This window comes from Hippichthys cyanospilos, chromosome 3 (assembly GCF_059441005.1).
Source record: "Hippichthys cyanospilos isolate Australia breed blue-spotted pipefish chromosome 3, RoL_Hcya_1.0, whole genome shotgun sequence".
Classification (NCBI taxonomy): domain Eukaryota; kingdom Metazoa; phylum Chordata; class Actinopteri; order Syngnathiformes; family Syngnathidae; genus Hippichthys; species Hippichthys cyanospilos.
The window spans coordinates 3,140,296-3,152,101 of NC_142371.1; positions in this window are offsets into that span (position 1 = coordinate 3,140,296).

An 11,806-nucleotide genomic window follows, 5' to 3' on the forward strand; every position below is an offset into this window, starting at 1 on the left:
TCAGTATCTTCATATTTCACGATGGCAGCTTTTTCTTTTGAGCGCAAAAGTAGGGTATTTAATGGATGGAATAATTAAAAAAAAGAGAGAGAAACGCCATTTTTACGCACTGCATGTTCTTGAGTGTGTATTTCAAATGATGCATTTCTATATTTTTGTGGATCGTATCACACCTGCGGCTTGGTGGAGCAGTGGTTAGGACGTCCGTCTCACAGTTCAGGGACCAGAGTTCAAATCCACCTTGCTCTGGCCTTCCCGTGTGGTGTTTGCATGTTCTCCTGTGTGGGTTCTCTCTGGGCACCCCGGCTTCCTCCCACATGCCAAAAACAAGCATAGCAGGTGTATTGGACATATTAAATTGTCTTTAGGTGTGATTGGGTGCGTGAATGGTTGTTTTGTCTTTGTGTCGTCTCTGCCCTTAGCTAGCTGGGATAGGCACCAGCAAGCCTGCAACCCTTGTGAGGATAAGCGGCTCTAGAAAATGGATCTATGGATACAGTGTATCACCAAAGTGTTGCAAAGGCTCTCTGGTGTCTATCGAACAATATCATCAGCACTGCTGGTATGCTTGTGGCCATTTTTTTTTTTTTTTTAATTTTCATGGTTGATTACTTCATCTGCTACAGGAGCTGGATTATATGAGTTATTTCTCCTCCTATTCTCAATCCCGCAATAGCACTGTACCGAGCACATTCAATTCAATTCTGTGGTGAAGTGATTGCACCTGGCTGGCTAATTGGTTGGCGCGGCTGGTCTGTCCGTGAAGATGGTACATTTGCAAAAGCATTGATCGCCCGCTGAATCAAGGAACTGTGTGAATGGAAGGAGGAACACTCCGGGGAAGCGGGATCAATGTAGGCCTGATTAGATGTTCGATCATCAGCGTGTAACTGTGCGGACTGATGACATCAAAATGAGCAAGCATGTGTCCTCCTGGATGTGCTAGCACTAGTCTGATTTAGTAGGCAGGGGGCCTGTGACACCCTCGCCTCCCCTCATTTTGTTCCTTTTATCCAGTCCCCAAGTTTTGCCACTAAATATGCTCTCAGTTGCTGCTGCTATCATTCGCCACTTAACTCTCTGGGACTATAAGTCATAGAGGATGTATCAACCGTTCTTGTAATAGAACTTTTTTATAGTGTTTATACGTGAGATCAACTTGGCTGATGTCCATGTTTATATGGCCCTCCCCAGAGTTTCAGGAACGAGGATGAACATGTTCTACGGAATCGTTTGAGAGCTTCTTCAGAAATTGAAAAGGCTAAATGATGAAACAGTAGAAAAAGTCTCCACAACTTCCAAGGTCAAAAAAGATACTTTTAAGAGACAATTCACAATAGAAGATTCTTATCAATTTAGGTCTGATGCAAATTCATGACAACAGGCTACAATAGTAAAGTGACAGTGTAAAAACAGCACCTGTTCCCAACTGTTATTTTCAGGAGTTTCAACTTAACTGATATACTATTATAAAAATCACTATGATGTAAACACATTTAAAACACAAAACAATATCTATATTTACTTTTATTTCTTATCAGTTTGACCTATGTGTACAAAGTATGCATCTCACTTTTTGGCAGCAAATCTGCATTAAACCAAAACCGTCAAAAATCTTCAAAAATACTTGCCGTCAACAAATTACCTCATCATGCAGTGCTTCTTAATATATATATATATATACAGTATATATTTTACAAAGCACCCCCCAAGAAAGAGAAACGATTTCTTCCTTCACTCACCATACTATTAAATATTGAGACCTTGATAATGAGAAAGGCAATGCACCTCCTGGTGCTGTGGATGTACAATGGCAAAAGCCTGTTCGCCTGGAACATATGTGCCTGATATCGCATTGCGCCCACTGCCCCACTATTTTGAGAAGGACTGTGCTAATGCCACAAATATACAAGTCTGCTGTCAAAAATTGGTGGCATAACACAAGTCGATCTTAGCAGTCAAAAATGAATGTATGCAGTGCCTCATCTGACCGGATTTAGAGAAACGAATCTTCCCAGAAGTTTCCTTGGTGTGCCTTGCTAATGTATCAACGGGCAGTGGATGAATAAAGGCTGTTTTTTGGCTGGATCTGGAGCTGAAGGGGTTTGATACAAATTTGCAATAAACGAGTTAAAACAAATGCATAAAATACAAAATCTTGTTTAAAAAAAATCATTACATTTAATTCATTTAGAACCTGCTGTTTTAGTGAAACAATATCTACTGCACTAACGGTGACCTTTACAAAATTATGCAGTGAATTGGAAACAAGTGCCGCAATACACTTTAAGTATCATTGACTCCTCTTTGTCCAAGATGGCATCGGATTGTTGAACAAGCAAGCAAGGGCTCAAAGTAAATTACAACTACTACATCCAGCACAATGGTAACTTGTCTTTTTAATAAACATATTTTTATTTTTTTCTTCGGCGAGTCAGTCGAAAATATTGCTTTTCATAAAACCGCTTTGCAGCACAACAAAAGGATCTGGTCTGCTGCTTTAGAAGGTCAATAAATAACACGAAGCAGCATTTAAGAGGAAATAAACACCACAATGGATAAAAATGTCCGACGCATGTGCCAAACGTTCACTGCCGCGGTGCCAAACAGCCTTTCCCGCTGTTGCTATCAAGCCTTGCTTTGAGCTTCCGTTATCCTCAGGTGCTGACAGTCAGCAGCCTGATTGGAGTGTAATGATGGAATAGGAGACTAAAATTCTCCCTGCAGAGTCGAATCGTGATGAGATTCTACAACAAGTGGCTATTCCGTATCTCCACAGCTTGGTATCAAATTCTGAACTCAATCATCCAAGATGATGACAGTCCCACACTTTGGGAATAGAAATAATGGAGTAGCTAGTCAACAGCACTGACCTCAACCTTATAGGACTCACACTTGTGGGCATCAGCTTGTGCATGCTATTAATGTTAGAGTGGCCAAAACAAGCACTCTGGTTGAAGTGTGAGCATTCACGCCCCCCCAAATGAATTAATGCGGCCCCCTGCCACCGCGCTCTGCTGTGTCTCCTGTTTGTGCCAAGTTTTATAAGGTGGTGAAATCTATTTAAGTCATTAATGCAATTAAAGGCAGATTTGAATCCAATTATTTGAATAGACTAATTTGCATTCACAGAAGTACCGTCGTATCCAGCCAAATTACTGCATGTGAAGCTGTGTTTTTAAATTTGACCTAAAAAATGTCTCTTCCATGCCAAAATGTGACAATTTCTTGTTCACTTAAAAGCGTGTGAATGTTGGAGTTGTGAAAAGGGTGTTGTGGAATCTAGTCTCCGGATTACTTGTCAGGTTTGACATTGAGTTTCTGCCCTGCAATCTTAACAACACAAAAGTTACCCACTCGAGCAGGAATCCCAACCCAAAATGTTGAAAGAGCCATATTTAACAAGGCTAACCAAAAAAAAAACTGTCTGTAGCCGTAAAGAAATGTAAAGCCTTATAGTGAAGGCTACACATGCCGTAAGTGTTTTCATGAACTATAGGGTGACCAGGCATCCCGTTGTTTCCAGACAGTCCTGATTTTGACTTCATGAAGCTTTTGCAGGGCGGAAACATCCAAGTTGCAGGCGATGCAAATTTGTCTACAGAGCAACACCAGGGCCCAGTGAAATACGTTGGGTCATGGTGAAAACATTGACTCGTTTGGCGTCCTTGAACTGTCATCCAAAATAGCATTTAGCATTAGCTAAAGCAACAACACAACCACCGATCATCACATTGACTAGCAATTAAATTTGTTATAAATAGATTCTGGTGAGAATTAATTGCACATTTAATTTACAGCCAACTTGTGCCCCAGACTTTAATTTGGAAAATCCAGTCACACTAACATAGGAGCATAACATACACAGCTGTATTGCTCTTCTTTCAAATGCATGCTTGCTCGAAAATAGGGAATCATTCAAAATGGAATTAAATGCATTACCAAAACAGTGTCATATCAAAATAATGTTATTCTAAGAGCATTGTGTAGTGATGTGATTGTCAACCACAGAACACATTGGCTGTTACAAACGATCCAATTGGATTTAATGTAACAAAAACGATGATTTAGTTACTACAATGTATCGTTGTTTGCAATTCACTGATTCCATCTACAGCAGAAAAACAGACTTTCCTTCAATTCAGCAGAGCCAAATATTACACTCGATAAGTTCATAAGTGAAGAAATTTAGACGTGTTCATCGTCATTTCAGTAAGTACGGTATATCTTCCATTTTTATTTGGTGGTGTACCATAAAATTGAGCCAATCTAAAATATGGGCTTGGGTTGAATAGAGGTTTGGAAACGCTGCTTTATTGGGCGAAACATATTATTGTTTGACCATTCCACCCTCATGGCTATTCGGTTAAGAGGACATGATCTTACATACAGTCAAACATATCATTTTACCTTCGGGAAGTGAGAATGGAAAATGTGGAAAACCCAAGGAAAACAAGGTGCTTGTATTATTGTTTTGACAACAATAGTCCTGGAAAAAGTATCTTGACACCAACACTGCTACCTAGGTAAAAATCTCAAACATCAGTCAAACAGCAGTAGTTATTGTTGTCAAATCAATAAAGCTTTATCTTTTAAATGATTAAAAATAATGTGAAGTAGTGGTATTAAAAATTAAATCCCTCTTAAAAATAAATCAATTGAGCAGTTCAGCTATCAAATAAAGATGATGCTTGCATTTGCTGAGATTTCTAGCCTTGTTAAAAAAAAAACATAAAAACTGTTTCACAGAAGAATGATCTTGATCACAAGACAACTACATATATATTTTTTCTCTTGAAGATTTCTTGCTTGGACATTTCATGATGATCTCTCAGCGGAAAAGCAAAAACTATGCTGAGTCTGTTTGTCAGATGTCAACCAGTATTTCAATATCATGAACTAGTGAGCAGGTTAACAGTCCTGGCAAGACTTCAAGTTAAGAATCATTACTTTCATACCCAGTTAAACTGCAGTGCATATGGCCCATACAGTATATTGCTGGAGGCTGGCTTAAACCCCCCCATGCCACAACTTGGCAAAATATTATATTTTTCCACAAATCTATATAGTTCTTTGACGTCATGGAATGAGGTGACCTTGTGAGTCAGCACCATTGTATGGGCTAGCATACAAATTCTCAGTGTGGCCACTGTCATGTTCACAACTTATCTTGGATATGAAAAGTGCTATGCTCATCTTTTTCTAACAATAGTTATGTGGATGGATAAGCACCAGCAAGTGAGCGACACTAGTGAGGGTAAGCGGCTCAAGAAAATGGAAGGATGGCTTTGGAGATCTACAGTCTTTAGAGCGCTACACTTTGAAACTTTGTTTGATTGATGGAACTGATTGCTTTAGAAATTTTTGCCGCTGTCCGGATTTGATAAATGTTGTGTATTCACCTATTGTCATTGATAGGTGACTCTTTAATCACATCTTCATTTACATTGCTGTAGCTAAAAGTAGGCTAAAAACATGCGCTAGCATTAGCATGTTGACTACAACAACATTGTTGACTAATCAGCTTTTTTCATACATTTTGACAACGTTTTGGCAAATTTTCTATTTTGCCCCAAGTTAATAATCATCTGGTCCACATTTGAAAATGTGGCTTAATCTGTTGCTTATTACTGTTGGCACTATCAAAGCACTGTTACATTGTGGCCACCATGATTTAATTCTCGTGAAATAGAGTGCGCACACGTGTCTGCGCACACATACACTTACACATTCACCACATACACAACATACACAGTGCTAAATATTGCAGTTTGTATTATCAGACTTGAAAAATGTCAATCTGTGTTTCTCAATGTTTATTGAGCCAAGATTTAAATTTTACAACAGAAATAACCCACAGCACACCAACAACCGAAAATGTCACAAAAAGTAAATAACATATACTTCAACAAAAATGATCTGCTCTCACACATGCTCTTATTAAGCAAGAAAACCGGGCCTACTTTTTGGGATTGAAGAAAGAAACACATAGGCAAATGTAATAATTATTTGACCAATCAAGTGACGTTTGATATTTTTCTGTTGTACACCAAATGATCCCTCGACACACGAAAAAGAATGTAAAGCACTTATTTTCATGATGTGTCACAATCTTTTTTTTAGAAGTCTATGAATTTACTTATAATGAAGATGTTGACATGTTGGAAGCTTATAATTGATCAAACAACAACAAATGAACAAATGATTCCCAAGTTGTTCTCATGTCAACATTTTTCAATAACACGATGAAAAGTGATTTAATTAATTCCAGGTTCAAACTGATACCTTAAAAAGTTATTTTTCTTTTCACAGCCAACTTGGAAAACGCCATTTTTTTTACAATTCATACAACAGCTGTCAACTCGTCAAAGAAAATTAAAAACAGCGCTCACAGCAGTGAACAGCAGTGAACTCAGTGACCCTGTATGTCTGCGTTGCCATGGAGACAAGTGCCTGTATCATGCTGACCCAACCGAAACACATAGTAAAAGAAAACGGTTTTCAATTCATATGTGCCAGGCCCCACCTGGTAAGCGGCCAGAATGCAACAAATGAGCCAGTCGATGGGGTAGTGCATTGTTGATTACGGCCATTTTACTTCTCTGAGAATGGCTGATCTGATCTGGGAAAAATGTCCTAACAGTCCGGGGGTCACTTATTTAGAATCTGCAGCTTAACCAGTGTGCGGTTTTTCGTGCGGCGAAGGAACTGACAATCCCCAGAACCCCAAACCTCAGAACTGCGAGGCAGATGTGCAAACCACTCCTTCATCGTCCCGCGTTTGTCATTTTTGACCTTATTTAGCTAAATGACCACTCTCAGCATGATGCAGTGCAGCTCTTTGAAAGAAGCCAGGTATACAGTACTTTTTTTTTTACATGTTTTGAACAGCAGCCCTGAATGATGAGTTCTCTTCAAATGGTTTTTTAGTTTTAAAAAGAAAAGGCAGGCTCCAGTATGTCTGCTGGCAAGTACAAAATGACCCAGACACTAACCTTTAATCAGCTTTAACAATAGTAGTTCTGGGAAATCTTTACATCTTTACACAATTCATGTCTACAGATGACCTTTCATTTGATCACACTAATATGAATGTTCATTCGCTAGCTTTGCCCCCTACTTTCTGATATTACCGATCGTTTAAAATATGAATCTGCAAGGAGATCTGTTGTATACCCATCACTTCAACCAGAATTCAACCAGCCACTCCCACAAAGCATAAAATATTCGAAAATTTGTTGAAAATATGTCCCTTATATCAGTCCCAAAAACATCTGAATCTGGTTGGAAAATGCTTTAAGGCTCTATAATAAGATGAAAAATAAGATGAAGCGTCAACAATTTTTCAATTAGATTGGGACCTTGTTGGATCAGCAAAACCCACACATTTCAATGGCTATTTTTGAGCCAAATTCAGACCACATTTGACAAGCTACATATACCCTAGTTTCAAAGAACTATTTTTCAACTAAATTTTGACCACACTAGCTAGGTTTTGCTGTTGCTGATTTTCAACGACTATTTTCAAACTAAATTAGGACCCACATTTGGCGGGCTAAATCAAAAATCAATATTCAACAACCATTTTTTTGACTAAATTGAAACCCCATTGGAGAGGCTAAGCAGAATCTAATTATCAATGAATATTTTTGGACTAAATTTGGGCCTTATTGGACAGGCTATAGCAGTAATAACACAACCCGGTTTTCAACGGCTATTTCCGGACTCACACCATTCACTTTGGATTTATTATTTACAGTACAACTCTAATTGCTGTCTTCGCAGCAACTTGACGGCAGTAGACAAAGCTTCCCCTCTAAAATCCATCCATCCCTTTTCTACGCCTTATATCCTCATTAAGGTTGTGGGTGTGCTGGAATTGATCTCAACCGACCTCGGGCAAGAAGCGGGTACGGGTTACTGGGATAATTGGTTGCCAGCCAGTGGCTGCCTATGGACACACAACAATTCACACTTACATTCAAAAAATGACACTTAGTGTTCAATACATTGACCATCCTTTACAAAAAAATGATTATCAAAAAAATAAAAATTATACACAGCAATGCGGTGCTCCTTGCCGCTTTGATCATGTGCCTATTTATCTTTCTAAAAGCTTGTTGCCATAGTGCAGCCTCCATCACTCGCCCCCTGTTTACTTGCTTCCAAGCTCACTACTCTTCCGTTGTTGCATCACACCCCTCCTTTCTCTGCGTGGATTGCAAGCACACAAGCTGATTTATTAGTCCATGACCCTGGTGCGCTTGTGAACAGAAGAAAGGGCTAGTTGGGCCGGGTGTAAATCTGCATTTCTTTCTTAATATCTCCCATAAAGCTACATACCTGTCATCTAAACATCTGTTAAGTGCAGTATCTGTCACCAAACAGCTCTGAACACCGTCAAAACATGACACCCCCAAAAGCGCTGTGTCTTCCAGACAGACTGGGAGGTTATTATATACTTCTTCACATGCTAAAAAGCATTCAAATACAGCAGTCTAATGACTAAGCATTAATAAATCTTACATTTCATTATCGTTTTAGAAACCGCTAATGCAAAGGTGCCAAACATAAGGCCCAGGGCCAAATCTGTCCTGCGACATCATTTTATGCAAATGTTGCGCACTGATTTCGTGCTACTGGCAAAAATACCAAAATTGGTAATCATCCTAGTTTTGTCAAAACGATGAGGTATTACCAATCACTTTTATTTGTTACCAATAACCAATAAATACAGTATTATTTGAATCAACTGTTTTTATTGGCATCTTCTTTCAAAACTAGCTATTTATTGATTTGTTGTGTAGATGTGATATAAAGCAACCGTATATTACAGGAAACCCTGACTAAGATGCGGCCCAAAACAGAAATGAGCTTGGCACATCTCTAATGTTTCATTCCTCAGAACAATAAGCGGCACATTTATCTTCAGATACACTTACTATCAATAGTCTTGCCCATGGGCAGAGCTACAGGGTGGCCAGGGTTGGCAAAAGGTCTGTGGCCACCTGTCCCTTCGCACTCACGCAAAAGGGGAAATTCATAAATCTGTGATTTTTCCATCATTTTCATAGTATTCTTAAAGTCCTTGATACTCGGCCACAATTTTTTGGAATGAACTAAGGCCCATTCCCAATCCACATTCTTAACTCAAACCCCTAACTCATCTGCATGAAAATATGTCACAATATTCATTAGCAACAAAAATTCACTACATGTCATGTTTTTGGTGCGACAGTCAGCGCTATTGCAAGTGTTTATACCCATTTGTCCGCAAAAAGTATATAACATTCAATAAATCCTTCATTTAACTTTGATACTCACTATTGCTGCAGCCATTGTGTGCAACTGAAGGAGGAGTGGGTAGAATCTAGGGAGTTTGGCTTTGTCTCTGTGCTTTAGGGCCATATAACCCTTATCTGTAATCCTACTCTTTATAGTCACAGAGAATCCGGACATGTCTAGGTCCTCGTGACTGCACAAAACCGAGGGGTAAGTGATAAGACTAACCCAAATGGTTGTGTTGGGATTCGGCTTGAATATACAACTGATTTGAATGCAAACTTTAAAAAAATGTGTTTTGCTCTGAATGGCGATATAGAACTAACTGATGCGAGCACGGCCATACCGCACTGGGGTTTTGTTTTACTCTGGCCACCGCAATTATAAATTTCGACCTACGCCCCCAGACTCCTGCAACCCGAACTAAGAGATGCTGCACCTCAGCTGCACCTTCAGCTGTACCAGACCTGAAGCTGCACCTAACTCTAACCCTAACGCCACACTAGAAAACCAGGGAAAGGTGCATTTGAACTGGGGTCCCTGAACTGTGAGGCGGATGTGCAAACCACCACGCCACCGAGCCGCCCTCCCTGAAAATGAAATGTAATAAAATGAATAATAATAAAAAAATGTTCTTTTCCGCTGCAAAAGCATGATCCAGGCATGGTAGGATTAGTTTTTTGACAGATGAACTTGAAACCTCAAAACTGATCATTTAGAAAAGATCTATGACCTTACAAGAAAGACCAGAGAGTCACTTAGTGACTTCCATTTAATGGAAATCTATTTGAACCCTGTTGACATGCACATTTATTTGCTCTTTTTCATACACCAACACCTTACTCTTAAAAAGATGCAATGTTTGTGGAGGAGTAAGTAGCATTGGGAACCTGATAGCTCGAACCATTCAGTTTTTAGACTCACAATTTTTCTTGAAATCTGCTGGCATACTCTCCCCCCACCTACCCCCATTCAGTATCAAGCGTGCTTAAATGTTGGCATCCAACAATTTTGTCAAGAGTCAGAGGAGCTGGATCAGATACCAGCAGAAATAATATGCATGATTGAATGTTCCTGGGTTAGATTACTTGAGCGAGACAGCAACACAGTGGTCTATATAATGTATTGTAGGAGCTTACAAAGACCAACCACTGGACTCCTTTTAAGATAATTGAGTTAACCTTGGCTGGAGTTTGTTTCGGAGCTGAGTAAATGCCGCCGCATTTCAATGTGAAGGTGAGTGCAACGGTTTGGGACAACATCTGTGCTTTGTCTGATTATTGCTGGGAAATTTCACATTGAACCTGAACTGAATCTGTTGACATCATTGAAAATAGATAGAAGCCACATTTATGACAGCAGATCTATTGCATTTGAAAAGTATGACAGGTGACAAACCAAATCCACCCATCCATTTGGATTGGGTGACAGCAGAGTTCTGCATTTTACCTTATTGCAGCCAACCAGTTGAAAAAACGTTGGATACGTAGTTTAAAAGTAGGAGCTAGGAAATCATTGCTCTCAGGTTCAGCTGCTTGATTTTCAAATGTTATTGGAACAAACAAAGGCGCATGTCTTATGAATATGAAAGTGCTCCCGAATGGTACTCAAAATGTCACGCTCGTTTCAAATAGTTCTCATCAGCCCCTTTATTACGTATAATGAGACCTGTCTCCATTGTCATGGAAATGCTCTATACTTGTTCTGGAAAGAAATGATTTAGAGAGCTTTTTTTCAGCCTTGAGAGGCAACCTTGGTCATACCTGGAAAAGCTCGCGGGCACATCATCAATAGATAGATAGATAGATAGATAGATAGATACTTTATTCATCCCCGTAGGGAAATTCACATCAATAGACCTCTGATGTATTTTCGCTTGGACAAAGAGTAATCATGTGTTCTCTAAGTGGTGCTTACTTTGTATTTGTTTGTATGAATACACTATTGTATAGCTACTGAAGGCTAAAAAACAGTTGAAAACATTAACTTATGTATGTGTTAAGATGTTGACATTGGGATGAATCTTGAAAATGAGATTCGTTACATGTAAAAAGTGCCTCTCCTTACAAAAAAAAATTCACATTACAAAATGACTTCAGAAATGAGTTAATTTCGTAAGAAGAGGTACCACTGTATGTACATTTCACAAATTGCTGCGGTCTTCTATCGAAACTCAACAGCAACAACACTCCTTGTGGATGACTCACTCCCGACGATTTTGGGGTTGCAACACCGACCATGCCAATGATTGGGATTACCGAAGTCGACACTTTTTTTTCCAATCATGTTTACTATCTTGTTTACAACTCCATCCACCAAGTCAAAAAGAGCACGCAGCATTGATCCAATGGCGGGTTGATCCATTCAGAGAACATTGAGAGCTTTGTGGATAAATAATCAAGTCCGGCAGCGAGCAGGAAGAGGTTGCCGTGCTGTTCATTGGCTTCCGTTGTCTGGGCTGCTTTGACCTTATTGCCATGGTCTTTCTGGAGAACAACAAGGGGGATTGACAATCTATTAAAAA